This window comes from Dendropsophus ebraccatus, chromosome 1, assembly GCF_027789765.1.
Source record: "Dendropsophus ebraccatus isolate aDenEbr1 chromosome 1, aDenEbr1.pat, whole genome shotgun sequence".
Taxonomy (NCBI): domain Eukaryota; kingdom Metazoa; phylum Chordata; class Amphibia; order Anura; family Hylidae; genus Dendropsophus; species Dendropsophus ebraccatus.
The window spans coordinates 183,753,049-183,760,890 of record NC_091454.1 but is presented as its reverse complement, the minus strand read 5'-3'; the positions used below and the strand labels follow the sequence as shown (position 1 = coordinate 183,760,890).

At 40.9% G+C, this 7,842-nt stretch overlaps 1 long non-coding RNA gene across 1 annotated transcript; it reads left to right on the top strand.

The window, feature by feature from the left end:
- Positions 1-1,691: 1,691 nt before the first annotated feature.
- On the top strand, positions 1,692-7,492 carry LOC138802536 (uncharacterized). Its single transcript, XR_011364775.1, has 2 exons — positions 1,692-5,227; positions 6,532-7,492. It is a non-coding gene; the product is annotated as an uncharacterized lncRNA (long non-coding RNA).
- Positions 7,493-7,842: the final 350 nt, after the last annotated feature.

The window sequence follows — 7,842 nt, the reverse complement described above, 5'->3', positions numbered from 1 at the left end:
GGGGACGCGCGCGCCGGCCGGCACAGCGAGAGACAGGAGCGTGGAGAGGTGAGGCGCCCCCCGGGGCCGAAGTAATAGCAGCGCCGGGTCCCTGACTATGGACACCGGCTGCTGCATGGGGCAGGAGGCGGTCGCGGCGGAGGCCCGGAACGCGGGACGCCGCTGCGGCCGTGACAGTACCCCCCCCCCTTTGGCCTCCCCCTCTTTCTTGCCTGCAGATGGCACAGGAAGCCACAAAGTCTTTGACATCTTGGAACAGACTGGACCACCAGTAGTGGCGGGAGATCCGTTGGCCGGTCTTACGGACTCCAGAGTGCCCGGCCTCCAATGAGGAATGTCCCCACTTCAAAATACCTCTTCGAAGCGCAGGGTGAACATGGGTCTTTCCGGGGGGTACTTTCCGAAGAGTAGAGGTGACGACTGGTACTAGACGATCAGGAGATATAACGTGGCAAGGGGATGTGGGTTTGTGGAAGAGATCCTTCTGTAAGTTCTCCCGGTGGTAAGAGGACATAGAGTGCTTGGTGAGGTGCTGAGGTAACTTGAGACACTGGCTGGAACAGTCCTGACCCCAACTGAGAATCTCCCCGGTTCTCCTGAGAGGAATGAGTTAATCCATCCAAAGTTTGAAAGAAACAATAAGACTTTTTCTCATGGAACTTTCACTGAACTTGTTCAAGGATATACAGCTGGTTTCAAGATTATGGAACTCTCCTATGTGACTGAACCTGTTCCCAGCAGATAATAAACCTGTTCCCAGCAGATAATAAATGTTATTCTATAATTCTCATAAGCAGATAACAAATGTTTTTTAGCATCCTTATGTATGTATCAACATCCTTATGTAAACAATTTTAATTGAACATTTAATACCATATCTGTCAAAATATATCCGTAGTTATTAGTTTTTTTGAAGTTGACGACGTATATAGTGTATGACTTTGCATTTTACATTCATATCCATTGGTTTTTTTCTGTATAAACAAAGGTGGGTTCTCAGAGATAGTTGGAACATTGCTTACCTTAGAAAACTTCTGATATGACACTAGAAAGAATGTTTTGTCTCAAGAACTATTTCCCTCAGAGACATGTTTATCAGTGTTCAAGGACATTCTCAGAGGAAAGTTGCCTGTCTGTTACAGTGGGAATAATGTGAAAGTATCACTGCAGAGAATGTGTTGTTCTAACCTTTTTGAATAATAATAATGGATACTAATATAGATGCTATTGCGCATGACTGAATATCTAAATCACTAGCACCGCCTCATCTATGTCTTATTAGCATTTGTTACCACCCTATATTTTATCTGTCTATAAAATGTGATCACCATAATAAAACTGGGCCCATTTACACCAGACTTGTTTGCAAGATACGTTGTCTGTGTCTTCATTCTAAGTGCATGGTGTGGGAGAGGGGATCCGGACCCATTCTCCAACTTAATTAGGAGACAGCCAACAACAGTAGGCCTTCTTTGGGAAGGCACCTCGACATTATTGGCGCCCTTTGAACAGGGACACGCCCATTACATCGGGAGATCGGATGACCTGCACTGCTGTACCAGGAGAGAGAGGGGTGAACAAGGAGACCACAAAACCTGGCCAGGTAAGAGTAAAAATTTGTTTGCTCTTTTCTGTGCTCTCCTCCTTCACATCTTTCTTACCTACCTCTGCAGAGTAAGTTATCAAAGTGAACTCACGATAGGCGTGTCAATTTGAACTTTGTTCTCCTCTTGTTGGCTGTTCTATGTTTGTTTGTCCTAACCTGTGAGGGATAGTATATAGTAGGCGAAGAATTGCTCATTCAGGCTAAAACTGTTACCCAGAGCCCGGCCGTGGTTGTCACACAGATCCTCATAAACACGGAGCGTTGTGCAGTGGGAACAGTGCCAGTGCTAAAACCACTTTGGAATGAGCCTAGTAGCCTAACTATACAAGGACGCTGGACAGTGGTCTGGTTGTTTCCAAGGGAAAGATCTGTGATATGCCTATTACTGTCCTCTGTATACTTGGGGTAACTTGTTTTGCAATCTACATAGCAGCAAGAGTGTATTTCAACATAAGAGAAGGAAGCCCTGAACCGTGGAATATTCTAAGTCCCAGCTTTTGGTAGTGATCCGTGGTCATAAGTGTACAGGACACAAGAAAGAAAATCATCAGTTGATCATTCTGGGTGCCTCCTGTTATACGTACAGGACACAAGAAAGAAAATCATCAGTTGATCATTCTGGGTGCCTCCTGTTATACGATCACGAAGTAATATAAAATGGGACACACAGAATCAAAAGGGGTTTCTGCAACCCACATAGTGACCTGCCGATATGGCAAAGAACAAGCAAAAAGGGCAAAAGCAATGTTGAAATATTTTAACATCCAACACGATGCTGTTTTTAACCCCAATACTTGGACTAAAGTCCAAGAAACAAGGGGAGGATTAATAATTGATAATGGGTGGACATGTCATGTGCCGGTGACCAGCAATATCTAGATAAGACAGAATATTGTAGTGTGTGTGGCAGACCCAAGCCACATCATTATGTTACACCATTGTACCCAGTTTATATCTGTATAAAAAACCCCAGATCCTGCGAAAAGCCAACCTACCTCCAATGGTGGCGTATAGACCCTTTGTTCTGCAGGAATCTTCCCTTTGGTCGGCTGTTGAAGTAGTTACTTTGATTTAAAGTGCCCCTGACCTGATAGTAAGACCAATGCCTTTTGTGGAGGTGGCAGCCTAACCTCAAATAGTGTACAGTGCCATGTAAGTGTCTAAGTACAATGCCACGTACTCAGACAAGGAGAACAGTCCAGCTCATTGCTAGATACAGTACTGAGAGAGCTGAATAGGTTAATTAATGCTGCGTAGTGAAGCAGCATACAAAGTACATAATGTGTGTTATTTGTTATGTTTTGTACAAGGCCATCAACCAGCTCTGAGGGCTGCAGATCACATGCAAGTAGCATTAGGAAAAAAAAAGAATCAGAGCTGTTAGTGTAATGTAATGTACGCTCCTACATTATATACTGTCGTATTTCAGCCAGTCTTACTAAGCTGGTGTTCCGCTTTGGAAGTATGTTACGTGTTACAAAATGTTGATCATTTTCTGTTGTCCCGACCGTGGAACATTTGCTTATTTAGCTACGCCACTTTTTTGTAATCAGCCCTCAAAGATGGCGACTGAAAGCCAACCACTCCCACATATCATCCACGTCTGTATTATAATTGTGACGTCTCAAAACCATGCCCTAAGCCAACACCCCTATATCGGGTTATCTAGTCCGGTGGCCATTTTAACTCCTGGCATTTCTGTCCTCCGCCCATACTGCTTAGTGTCACTGAGGGGGCGGGCACAGGATTCTCCGATAGAGTCTAACAACTGTTTTGCACATTTATTAATGAATATTATTACCTGATGGAGAAGAAAGTTAGACAAAGGTATATTGTAAGCAGATTTTCTTTAAGTGTGTGTCCCCAACGTATGATATTTCTAAGGAGTAGTAACTTACTACTGTAATATATATTTCTATGTAACTTTATTTAACAAGTGTTTTTATATATATATATATATATATATATATATATATATATATATATATATATATATATATATGTGTACACATCTATCCTAATAAGTATGTGTGCCACTGTCCAAGGTTACAGTCTGGTGCATAAGAGCACAGCGCTGATATCTTCTGTAACTTCAAGGATGTTAAAAAAAGAAAAAAAAAAAAAAACTTCCAAGAAGTTTTAACTCTTGTATCTAATGATTTCACTGCTCAAGGTTAGAAGTGAGGTACAGAGCGTTCTGTTTACTGATAAGAGCAGCGGATTGAAGGAATATTCATTTCAGCTGATTTATTTACTTTTTTTAATCAAAAGAAGGTTAATATGGGACAAGTGTACAATGTTTAATTGTTTTTTTAATGTCTTTATTTTTAGGGTTATGGCAGACTAGCTCATGAATATATATGTATTGTTTTATCCCTAGTAAAGCCAAACCCATATCCATGGCTCCAGTCTGCACTCCTTATGCCCCCCAATATATATAGCAGCCCATTTTGATGGAGTAGCCAATTTTGATATTTTAAATTGTGAAAGATGAAAATGTAATTGAAAGCCCAAATATTAATGAAAGTTTAAAAGTTTTCATTGTAGATTATCTCAGACTTTTCAAGATGGATGACACAAGACGCAAGGATATATGTTACCGCCATGCAGAGTGACGTTCCACTGCAGAAACCGCTCCTGCCATAAGCTGGAGGTGAGGACAATCACTAAGACATGTAGGATGGTTGAAGGTAACTGTGCAGATGTCTATATGAAGCCCACCATTATGGGTTAATTGGCAAATTAGAGATTTGTTTGGTCCCTGGGCTTACCAAAAGCACTTGAAAAAAAGCTGCCATAGAGTGGCTGACGCAACGTTCACGCAGACAAACCCTGATGCCAAAAAGGGTGATGGATGAAGCTGGTGATGCTGTGGCTTCTGTGCTCTTCCCAAGGTAACAGCGTACAAAGCGTACAAGGGAATGGGGAGATGTTTCCAGTCTCTTCCTGAGGTAACCGTACATAGTGTACAGGTGGAGGAGGAGATGTGGATCTGTTTGTTTTTAAGTCTTTTCCAGGAACAATCAGCAACAAGCTGTGAGACCAGCGGATGGAGAAGAGGTACTGGGTAAAGATGGCAGTCAGACAGTAAGTAAGTAACTGTGTTTGCCGCCTGCCTTGTATCCCACTGTAAGTTGTCTGACAAAACCAGCAGAAGGAAGCCATGTGTAATGTGGTGTAGTATCCTCACATTGGGCGGCCCAGGGGACAACAAATATAGCAGAGAGGGTTGTGTACGGCTGTATTGTCTACACCTGCCATAACCTACTGTAAGTAACACGGTAAAGTGCCTGTCTGCATAGTCTGTCATCTTCCTGCCTGTTTCAGGGAATGTAAGTGGACGTCATCCACCTGCCACAGGTGGCCTATATAGGTATGTCCTTGTTTGTATTGGTGTCTTCTTTACAGGTCAAGCCAAAACTATGGGAGACGACAAAGCCAATGTCTGAGGTGATACTAGTGGCCTTAAAAGAAGCGATATAACTGAGGCCAAGAGTCCAAGTGTCTGTAAAGAGGCCTGTCAGTCAAAAGATGGGTTTAAGGATAAAGGATCCATACCAATGCTACTATTACAAAAAGGATCATATGATATATTATTCTAAAAAGGCTTTGAAACCTTAGGTGATGTATCGTTTACACTTTGCTTTTATTTCTATGGTGGTTATTTTATGTGTAATATGTGATGATCTCAGTGAGACAAGAGACAATTCAGTAGGATCCAAATATTATATCGGTAATAAGCGCCGAGTTACTTCATATTATTGGTGTATGTATTATACTATATGATTATGTACAGGAAGAGATGTGACCATGCGACCAGTCATTAGTCCTGTGTGATCTAATCATAAAGACGTTTTCTAGGTACAAAATAAAGTAAAAAGACTAAAAAGAAGTGGAAATTTTGAGAATCCCTTACTGAAGATTGTGAATTCACTATCTGGTTATTATAAGTGAATCTAGTGGTTACATAGTAGGTCACATTGTGGAGATTTTATTGCATTTACCTGTTGTGCTGTTTTTAATTTATGTGTCAATCAACTTTTTATTTTAATTTTGCCATGAGATAAGATTTGCTCACATCTAAACTTTCCTTTTTCAGAAACTTTTTAAAGTCCTTGTTATAGAGTCACGTCTGTTATATACAGTGATAAGACAATAAGGTTTGGTTATTTTGATAAAATCCGGAGAGGTATTTGTCATATATATATGTTATTTTGGGTATTGATAATAAGCTTTTATTTGTTTTGTTGTAACTAAGCTGTATATTTATGTATACTGTACAGACTCACCCATTGTTTAGTATTTTCTTTCGGTTATTGCAGACCTACCTATCTCATCTGCTGTAAGTTTGTTCCGCCATCTATAACTCTCAACAAATTTTTTAGTACTTTATTTCTGTATCTTATGGTGATGCAAACTTGGGACAAATTAGTTGGAGCCACAGACTATTTAGATGATCAGATATTTGACATACTGGATATACTTAACACCTCAGTAGCAGTACAGAGGCAACTTATGGTAGTTACTAACCAGCACACTGTGGTGCTTGATTTTCTGACTGCTGCTCAAGGGGGGATGTGTCAGGTAGTTGGCCCTACATGTTGTCATTATGTAAATGATCAGGGAATAGTGCAAATCACAGCAGGACTGGATAAAATTGCACAACTAAGGAAAAAACATGATGAGATGATTCTGTCAGACCAGGATAAATGGTGGTCAGGGGCATTAGCTAGCTTAAATCCTGCAAATTGGTTCAATGGTATGGGAGGATGGTTCATGGGAATACTACAAACAGTTTTTCAGATCATGTTGTTTCTTTTATTGGTCTATTGTGTAATCAAAGGATTATGCTATTGTTGTCAGAAAGTTACAAAGACTAAATCTTATACTCTATAAGTAATGATGTTTGTTTCTTTTCCTTCTAGATTGGCGTTATGATGAGGAAATTTCTTGGAGGAGGATATGCCCATGTGGCTCTAGGTGATGGTGTTGGACCCAGAAGCATCCGCACCCTGACAACCCTCGCCGGTCAGAGAGTGTTTAGGGTGCATACTGGGATTTAATCCTGTCCAGGACCCAGATTTCTTCATCATCGCCAAAAAGGGGGGACACTGAGAGGAATGAGTTAATCCATCCAAAGTTTGAAAGAAACAATAAGACTTTTTCTCATGGAACTTTCACTGAACTTGTTCAAGGATATACAGCTGGTTTCAAGATTATGGAACTCTCCTATGTGACTGAACCTGTTCCCAGCAGATAATAAACCTGTTCCCAGCAGATAATAAATGTTATTCTATAATTCTCATAAGCAGATAACAAATGTTTTTTAGCATCCTTATGTATGTATCAACATCCTTATGTAAACAATTTTAATTGAACATTTAATACCATATCTGTCAAAATATATCCGTAGTTATTAGTTTTTTTGAAGTTGACGACGTATATAGTGTATGACTTTGCATTTTACATTCATATCCATTGGTTTTTTTCTGTATAAACAAAGGTGGGTTCTCAGAGATAGTTGGAACATTGCTTACCTTAGAAAACTTCTGATATGACACTAGAAAGAATGTTTTGTCTCAAGAACTATTTCCCTCAGAGACATGTTTATCAGTGTTCAAGGACATTCTCAGAGGAAAGTTGCCTGTCTGTTACAGTGGGAATAATGTGAAAGTATCACTGCAGAGAATGTGTTGTTCTAACCTTTTTGAATAATAATAATGGATACTAATATAGATGCTATTGCGCATGACTGAATATCTAAATCACTAGCACCGCCTCATCTATGTCTTATTAGCATTTGTTACCACCCTATATTTTATCTGTCTATAAAATGTGATCACCATAATAAAACTGGGCCCATTTACACCAGACTTGTTTGCAAGATACGTTGTCTGTGTCTTCATTCTAAGTGCATGGTGTGGGAGAGGGGATCCGGACCCATTCTCCAACTTAATTAGGAGACAGCCAACAACAGTAGGCCTTCTTTGGGAAGGCACCTCGACACTCCAGTCCAGCTTAGGGGCATGTAATTGCAGCCAAGGGAGTCCCAGGAGAACGGTGGGGGAAGAATGGGGCAGGACGTAGAAGGATATCTTTTCCTGATGTAAAGGACCCACCTGGAGGACTAAAGGTGCGGTCTGGTAGTACACACGGTCGGGAAGAATTTCGCCCGTGACCGAGGAGATAGTCAGGGGCCTGGCTAGGCGGGTCACGGGTAGCTGCCATCTTTGGAC